We start from the raw sequence: 10,114 nt of genomic DNA on the forward strand, positions 1-10,114 counted from the left end.
AAAATTATTTTTGAAGAGTAAGGGAGAAATTAAGACATTCCCTGTAATTATGCCCTATCTGTGAAGGGGCTGGGGAGAGGATAATATAGAAAAAAAACTCTCACACTTAGGTATTTGCAGTGCAATAACTGATCAGGCTTGGAGAAGCAAGCAATTTTACATACTTAGAAAGTAGCAAGGAAATGCTGCCCCAAAGGAAAACCTTAGGGGTCTTTTATTGAGCATGAAAAGTGTATATGTGAACATAGCACAGAACATAATTTAATTATAAATACACAAAAAATCTCTAACTTCATTACTCAGCATAAGGATAAGAGTCATTTTTTTACCATAACAGTAAAGAACAAGGAAGTTATAGAAAAAAGCAAAAGAGAACATCTTAAGAACAATGTCATATAATCATAAAGTCACAAAGTTACATAAGAAATGGGTACTGCTTATGCAGTAAAGTTTATCTTCCTTGACAATCCTTGTTGGTCCCATTCTATACTTTGACATGCCCAGCAGATCTTAACTTATAATTGCTAAACATTTACTTTAAACCCTCAGGTTGTTTCAACCCTGTGCTAATGTGCAGGAAAGGGTCAGGGGTTGCAGGAGTCTGGGCTGCTTGCCAATAGACTCAGGAATTAGTCTATTAGTGCTGGGCAGTCTTGTTGCTGAATATCCAGTTTTAATAACCAGGTTGTTTCCAACTCTGCACTGTGTGCAGCACAGAGGGTCTGAGGAATCTGAGCTCCTGTTCTTTGGAATGTCAGTCTAAGCTCTATTCTGTCACTGATCTTTCACCCAAATGTCTAACCCACAATTCCCAGATAAGCAAAAGCTGGAAGAGTTTGTTACTACTAGCTAGACCTGTCCTCCAAGAAATGCTCAAGAGAGTCCTGCAGGGCGAAATGAAGTGACACTGGACATTAACATGAAGCCATAAGATCTTTATAAAGGTATATATACGTGAAAATATAAAGGCCATATTATTGTAAAAACAATTCTTAACTCCACTTTTTGTTTTCCATATGATTTGATAAACCACTACATTAAGAAAAGTTATTAATGTAAAAACTAATATTACTGTAACTCTGGTTTGTAACTCCACAACTTGTTTTCCACATTATTTGAGAGTCTAATGCATTTTATAAAAAGCATTAGTTTAGGTTTTGGAGGACATAATATACAAAGGTGAAATTTGGTGATAGCAATAAATGAAAGGAGTTGGAACAGAGCTATAAAAGAAAAAAAGTTTTCATATGTTATTAAAGTTAAGCTAATATAAATTCAAATTAGTAAAATATTAAATGTAAAATCCATTGAACCACAAAGAAAATCACTACAGAATATACACAAAAGAAAATGATAATTTAAACATTTCACTATAAAAATTTAAAATTTCCCCATAAAGTTAATAAAACAGGAAATGATACAAAACATACTGTAAGACATGTAGAAAACAAATAGCTAACTGACAGAATTTATCCCTCTTTAACAATGATTACTTTAAATGGAAATAGATAAAGTCTCCAAACAAAAGACAGACATTGGCAGAATAAATAAAAATGGAATAAGAAAGCACATGGATCAAGTGTCTGCTATTTATAAGACACTCACTTTTAATCTAAAAATACAAATGGTTTGAAAGTGAAAAGTTAGAAAAAGATATTCCATACAAATAGTGAATAAAAGAAATCAGGAGTGATGATACTAATGTCAGATAAAATGAATTTTAAATTTGAAAAGTTTATGAGACAAAGGAGATTCTATATTAATAAATGATTCAATATAGCAAGAAGATATAACACTTATAAATATTTTTGCACCTAACTACAGATGATAAAAACATGTGAAGCAAAAATTTACAGAACTGAAGGGAGAAATAGATGGTACTACAATAATATTTAAGGACTTCAATAATTCTTTCCCAATAATGAATAGAATAACCAGATGGAAGATAAGTAGAGAAATAGAGGACATAACACAGTAAATCAACCAGATCTAACAGACTTATATGGAACATGCTACCTAATGAAGATAGCATACACATTCTTCTCAAGTGCATGTGGGACATTTTTCAGTATAGACCAAGTGCTAGGCCACAAATTAAATATCAATAGATTAAAAAAGATAATTATATGAAATGTCTTCTTTAACTAGAGTGAAAAGGAGATAGAAACCAATAACCAAAGTAAAATTGGAAAATTTACAAATTTGTGTAAATTAGACAATATAATCTAACCAATAGATCAATGAGAAAATTATAAAGGAAGTTAGAAAATATTTGAAGATAAATGAAAATGAAAAAGACAATGAAAGCATTTAGAAGGAGAAAAATTTAGCTATAAATGACTACAGCAAAAAACAAAAGATATCAATTTAAATTAACAACTTAAGAAAATGGGGCGGGGGGAGAACAATATAAACCCAAAGCTAGCAGAAGACTAAAAATAATAAAAATTAAAGAGTCATGTGAAATATAGAAAAGAAAACAACAGAGAAAACATGAAGCCAAAAGTTGGTTCTTCAAAATGATCTCCCAAATTGACAAATTTTTAGCTAGATGGACTAAGAGAAAAATCTTAAAACCCAAATTGGTAAAATCAGAAATGAAGGTGGAGACATTAATACAGACCATCAAATTAAAAAGGATTATAAGATAGTCGTACGAATAATTGCATGGGAACAGATTGGGTAACCTAAATGAGATGGAAAATTTCTATAAACACAACACCTGCCTAAATTACAAAGAAATGATAAAACTAAATAGAACAAAAACAAGTAAGGAGATTGAATTAATAATAAAAAAATCTCCTATCAAAGAAAAGCCAAGCAATCCCACTTCTAGGTATTTAGTCAAAAGATTTGAAATCAGTATTTTGAAAATACACCTGCACTTGGTTGTTTATTGCAGCACTATTCACATTAACCAACTTACAAAATCAACTTAAGTGTCCCTTAATAGATGAATTCACAAAGAAAACATACGTTCATTTGAGAAAACATGGATGGAAATTAAAATCATTATTCTGAATAAAACAAGCAAAACACAAAAAGATACATACTATATATTTCCATTTATATGTGGAATCTAAAATTACTGAACTCATAGAAGGAGTAGAGAGTAGGATGATGATTAACATAGGTCTGGGGATAGAAATAATGAAGAGATGATATCAAAAGAGTAGAAAGCCTAAGTTCTTTAGGAGAAATATGTTTTATGTTTTAAAATATGGGATTTAATGCACAGCATGGCTAATGACTACTATGCATTTTCATTTTCACAGAGATTAAATTGTAAAGCATCTCATTATAAAAATCATTAAATATTTGAAGGGGTGCATATACCAATTGGCTTCATTTAATTATTCCAAATTATTCCAAAATTATATCACCCTGTACTTCATAAATATACATAACTATGATTTGTCAATATTTAAAACCAGAAAAGAAAAAAGCACAAGACCCAATGGCTTTTTTTTTTTTAATGGTGAATTCTACCAACTATTTAAAGAAGACCTGATACAAATTCTTTTCAAATCAAACTTTTCCAAAAAACTGAAGAGGATGACATATTAACATTAAGTCAGTCTATGAAGCCAGCACTACGCTGATGATACCAAAGCCAGAAAAAGACACTACCAAAAAAATTAATAAATAAAATAACAACAACAACAGCTAAAACAAATAAAAAAAAAAACCCTAAAGACCAATACCCCTCATAAATATGATGCCAAAATCTTCAACAAAATATTAGCATGTCAAATTCAGTAGCATATTACAAGGATTATGCAGCATGCCTATACAATATTTATTTCTTCAACAAAATATTAGCATGTCAAATTCAGTAGCATATTACAAGGATTATGCAGCATGCCTATACAAGATTTATTTCTGGAATAAAAAATTTCAACATATGAAAATTATTCAAGGTAATAAGGCACATTAACAGAATAAAGAAATGAAAGCTCATATGATTTTATTAACTGATTCAGAAAAAGCATTTGACAAAATTTAACATACTTTAATGCCCAAAACTTACATACAAACTGTACTACCTCATATCCATATGTGAAAAACACACAGAAAATATGATAATGGTGAAAATCCGAAATGCTTTTCCTCTTATATCATGAAAAAGGCACAAATGCCCACTTTCCCGCTTCTTTTCAATAGTATTTGAAGTTCTAGCCAGAGCAATTAGGCAAGAAAAATAAAGAGAATCCAAATTTGAAAGAAAAACTGCAATTTCTCTATTGCCGAAAACCTGAAAGATCACACACATACACACAAATCAGAAGTAATAAATTAATTCAGCAAAGTAGCAGGATAGGAAGTCAACATACAAAAATTAATTGCATTTCCACTTACTAGCAGTGAACCATCTGAAAAGGAAATTGCAAAAATAATTGAATTTTTAATAGTATCCAAAGGAATAAAATACATGGGAACTAATTTAACCCATTAGGTGAGAGACATGTATGATTAAAACTATTAAATACTGTTAAAAATATTTTTGAAAAGATATTAAAAACTGAAATGTATCCCATGTTCATGGATTGAAAGACATGCTATTATGATACTAATACTATGCAAAGAGATCTACAAATTCAAACAATTTCTTTCAAAATCCCAAGGGTTTTGTTTTTACATAAACAGAAAAAATATTCTAAAATTCTTATGAAATCTCAAGGAATCCATAGTACCCAAAACAATGTTGAAAAAGAAGGACTTATACCACATGATTTCAAGTTACTACAAAGCTACAGTAATCAAACAGTAAAATACTGGCACAAAGACAGACACTTAGACCAATGTTGTAGAATAGAAAGCCCCAAAATAAATCCTTGAGTATATAATCAAACGATTTTTGATAATGATAAAGATTGTTCAATGGGAAAAGAACAGTCTTTTCAGCAAACAATGTTGTGAAATTTCAAACGTGTGAAATTAAACTCTCACCTAATACTATATACAAAAATTAACTCATAATGAATGAAAGATATGAATATAAGATTTATAGAAGAAAACATGGGAAAAAGCTTCAAGACATTGGATTTGGGAGTGAATTCTAGGATTTGACAAAAAAGGCACAGGCAACAAAAGAAAAAATAGATAACTAGGATTTCATAAAAATTTTAAAAATAATTATGCATCAAAAATCAGTATCAACCATAAAAAGGCAACAGAATGTGAAAATATTTGTAAATCATATATTTGATCTGAGATTAATAACCAGAATACACAGAGAACTTCTAAATATCAATGAAAAAAACCCTTAATTTAAAAATGGACAAAGAAATTGAATAGGCATTTCTTCTAAGATGTACTAACAGCCAATAATAACAAGAAAGATGCTCAATGTCACTGTCATTGTGAAAATGCAAATAACACAATAAAAAGATACTATCTGATACTCATTAGGATGGATACTATTGCATCCTCATTTATAAGTGACATATGTTTGTAATTTTCCCTTTATAATAATATATTTTCTCCAATTTTAATATCAGGTGTACCCAGATCAAATAGTATGATTTTGAAGTATTTCTTCTTTTTCTATTGTCTATAAGATTTGGCATGATCTGTTTTTTGAAATTATCTTTTACTTTTATTTATAAATATTAGTTATTTATTTTTTGATACTTAAAAAAAAGAAGTTACCTGATGACTCCATACTGAATCTCAGAGTCAAAGCATTCTATAATAGACATACTCTTATTTGACAATGTGAATGTTACTTCCTTTGCATTATTACTATTATTATTATTATTATTGCTTAATATTTCGATGTAGCAATTGTCCAATTCCTTTTCTGAATGTATTTACGTTCGTTCATTCTTTATGAAGTTTTCATTTCTAGTCCTTATCTTAAACATTGTTATTGTTATTAAATTTTAAGCCTTTTTAATTATGTGAAGGCAAAAAAATGGAAACCTAATAAACACATGCATCTGTAAAAATAAAAACCAGAAAATAAGTGTTGGTGAGAATTTGGAGAAATTGCTATAAATGATAAAATGGTTTATTCACTGTGAAAAAAGTAAGGTGGTTCCTCAAAAACCTAAAAATGGAATTATTATTTGATCCAGAAATTCTAGGTATGTACCCAAAGACTTGAAAAAAAAGAGTCTCAAAGAGATGTTTGTAACACGTGTTAATTGCAGCACTATTTTTACTAAATAAAACATAAAAGTAAACCAAGTGTCCATGGACAGATGAATAAGTAAACTGTGATATCTATATTACATATTATGTAATAGTAGTCGGCCATCAAAAGGAAGAAATTTTGATATATCCTACAACATGGATTAGCCTAGAATACATTAAGTCAAGTAAAATAAAGCCAGTCATCAAAAAACAAATAATGTATAAGTCCACTAATATGAGTACTTAAAATCATGGAAACAAAAAGTAGAATGATATTTGCCAGGGTGGTGAGAATGAGGGAATAAACAGTTACTGTTTAATGAGTATAGAGTTTTACGAGATGAAAAGAGTTATGAAGACAGGTAGTTGTTACGGTTACACATCATGGGTATACTGAATACTACTGAACTATACACTTAAAATGGTTATGTTGATAAAATTTATGTTATGTGTATTTTACCACAATTTTTAACAGTTAAAACATTTTTTTAATTTATTTAAAAATTTATTTATTCAAATCATTTATTTAAAATGTTAAAATGTCTTTAAGGGTGGATAAAAGTACTAGTTATGTCTTGAAAGTTTCAGTGGGGGAACACAGTCAGGAGGATGTGATCAGTGTCAAAGCCAGATTCCATGCCATTACCTCTTGGCACCAGCCAGGAACACACAGCAAGAGATCATTTCATGACACTAGAAATTCATACAAGATATTTAATTGATCTCTTCCCTTAAGCATCCTTCTTCCTGTGTCATCTCAACTGTCTAGCTATGACTGAATTGTTATGGTTATTGAGACAGGGTGAAGGACATGAGAATAGGATGACCACATCTACCATTTCTACTGCCATGTGTAAGCTTTCTATAGTCCCAGGCTGGAGAAGTGGGGAAGATTTGCTCTTAAATCAGGATTGATATTGTGGTAGATTTTACTATCTTCCAATAGTTTTTCTTCTCTCTTTCCCCATATTTTATCCCTCTACTGTCTGTGGAAGGATTGTAATTTTTTTACCTCAATAGCCATGAACTTAGCCATGTGAGTTTGCAGACAGGGAATGTTAAGAAAGTGATAAAAGCAGAGCCTTTAAATTATGTGCCTGTAGTGTTTGTTTTCATCTTTGCACTTATGCTATTGATCTTGAAAGGAAAATGCCTGGGTACTAGCTGGTTGAAGAATGATGGAAACAGGTAAGAAAGACCTAATCTAAATTAAAGGCTGGTAGCCAGCTTAGACCAACTGAGTCTGGGAGAATTTAATGGAAGGTTAGCTGCTGCAACAACCTGAGAGCAAGAAATAAACACACTATGGACACCACTGAAATTCTGGATATATTTTTAATGTACAAAATAGCTGATCACTGCAAACACTTCGATTCATTTGGAAGACTGGCTGTTTAAATTTTTAAATTGATATGTTGTTAAAATTTGGCTAAAGAACATTTTAATTTATCTAAAAGTGAATTTTAAAACTGTGAAAGGCCAAAGACTGAGATTGTTATGAAAGCAAGAGAAATTTTTTTCAATGGCTATCTGTTAAAGAAAAAGAAGGAAACAGATATTAAGGTGAATAACATTGATTGCCTTAAGTTGCACTTACCTACTTTTCTAAATTTTAAGCAGTATTTCAGAATAGTGAGCCCTTTTGTATTTAAAAGTAAAAACATAGAGGCTTCCTTCTGCAACAGGCCTGGTTCACACTCTGGCTCACTCTCTTTCTCTTGCATGTTCATTCTGTGTTCCTTGCACATCATGCCTGGTGAAGCTACAGAGCAGGAGTTGCCACAGCCTCAGGATGAGACCAGGTCTGGATCAGAATCTGACAGTGACAAGTTAGTACCAGAACTAGAGAAACAAGATTCTACACAGGCAACCACACAGCAAGCACAGCTGGCAGCAGCAGCTGAAATAGATGAAGAACCAGTCAGTAAAGAAAAACAGTGCCCTAGTGAAAAGAAGATACAGAAGGCTATGCTGAAACTGGATCCTCAACAAATTACAGGGGTTACTAGAGTCCCTATCTGGAAATCTAGGAATATCCTCTTTGTCATCACAAAACCACATGTCTATGACAGTCAAGGATTTATCTCAGCAGACACAGCTAGCAGCTGCTGAGAAATCAAAGTTGAAGGTGGAGCTGTCTCAAACATTCAAGAAAACACACAGACTCCAACTGTACAAGAGGAGAGTGAGGAGGAAGAGGTCAATGAAATAGGTGTGGAAGTGAAGGACGTAGAATTGGTCATGTCATAAACAAATGTGTTGAGAGCAAAGGCAGTTCTAGCTCTCAAGACAACAGTAATGATATTGTAAATGCTATTATGGAACTAACAACGTAACCATTAAAAAATCAAGGATTATTTTGGTGTTTCAAAAGAGTAACTGCAGCTTGGTTTGAAATTTGTACCATTTCTATCATCAATAAAGTTATGGCTTTTTGTTAAAAAATAAATAAATAAATAAATTCAGATAGTAGTTTCAGCACCCTAGCACAACTCAATCCAAACAAAGCATCTCCTAGACACATTTTTATTAACATTGCCAAAGTTAATATGAAGGAAAAAGTCCTGCAAGCAGCCAGACATAAGAAAAGCATTGCCTACAAAGGGGGAAATATTAGGATGACTGCAGACTTTTCAGCCAAAACTCTTCAACTCAGAAAAGGATGTCATTGACCTTCAACCTTCAACCTTCAACTTTCAGCCTACAATCCAGCTAACCAGAGTTTCATTGGTGATGGAGAAATTACATACTTTACTGACATCCACATGCTTAGGAAATTTGCCGTAACTAGACCAGCTCTCCAGGAAATACTCAGACCCATTTTCCATAATAACCAGCACAATGATTTACCACCAAAGTAAAATCATTCAGAAATTATTGAACAAAACCTTTCACAGTGGTAAGAGGATTAAAAATATGCACTGGACCTTTGAAAAACAAGATGGCCATAACACTATCATACCAGTCAATTCTCTCAGTTAATGTGAATGGCTTAAATTCTTCTCTAAAGAGGCACATGTTGGCTGAGTGAATACAAAAACTCAGGCCAGGTATCTGTTGCCTACAAGAACCTCATTTTACCTCAGAAGATAAAAAAAGATGCAGGATGAAGGGATGAACATCTATAATACAGGCAAATGGAAATCAGAAAAAAGCAGGGGTTGCAATCTTATTTGCAGGTACAATTGGATTTAAACCAACAAAAATAAGGAAAGACAAGGATAGACATTACATATTTGTCAAAGGAAACACTAAACATGAAGAGATTTTAATAATTAACATTTATGCACCCTACCTGAATGCTGCTCAATTTATAAAACAAACCCTAATGAATATGAACAATTTGATATCTTACTGCATGATAATAGTTGGACATTTTAATACCCTTTTGTCAGTTCTGGATAGATCCTCCAAGTAGAAACTAAACAAATAAATAATGGACTTAAACTTGACCCTAGAATAAATGGACTTAACAAACATTTACAGAACATTTCATCCTAATAAAACTGAATACACATTCTTCTCACCAGCCCATGGATCATCCTCTAAATTTATTAGAGGACACAAGTCTTATTTTAGGACACAAGTCTAATCTCAACAAATTTAAAAGAATAGAAATTATTTGTTGTATCTTCTCAGACCATGACAGAATAGAAGTTGAACTCAACAGCAACAGAAATCTTCATACTCAACAAACTCATAGAAACCAAATAACCTTAGGCTCGATCAAAGATGAGATTGAGAAGGAAATTGTCACATTTTTTTGGAACAAAATTATAATGAAGACACAAACTATCAAAACCTGTGGGATACTGAAGGGAAGTTGTAAGAGGGAAAGTTATAGCATTAGAAGCCATTATCAAAAACACAAAGAGAGAAAGTCAGCAACCTAGTAGGCCATCTTAACCAACTGGAAAAGAAAGATCAATTCAACCCAAACTCAGCAGAAGAAAAGAAATAACCAAAATTAGAGCAG

General features: G+C 31.7%; 1 pseudogene; it reads left to right on the plus strand.

The window, feature by feature from the left end:
• Positions 1-7,887: 7,887 nt before the first annotated feature.
• LOC128585518 (nascent polypeptide-associated complex subunit alpha-like) lies at positions 7,888-8,474 on the plus strand (annotated as a pseudogene).
• The last annotated feature ends 1,640 nt before the right edge of the window (positions 8,475-10,114 follow it).

This window comes from Nycticebus coucang, chromosome 5, assembly GCF_027406575.1.
Source record: "Nycticebus coucang isolate mNycCou1 chromosome 5, mNycCou1.pri, whole genome shotgun sequence".
Lineage (NCBI taxonomy): Eukaryota > Metazoa > Chordata > Mammalia > Primates > Lorisidae > Nycticebus > Nycticebus coucang.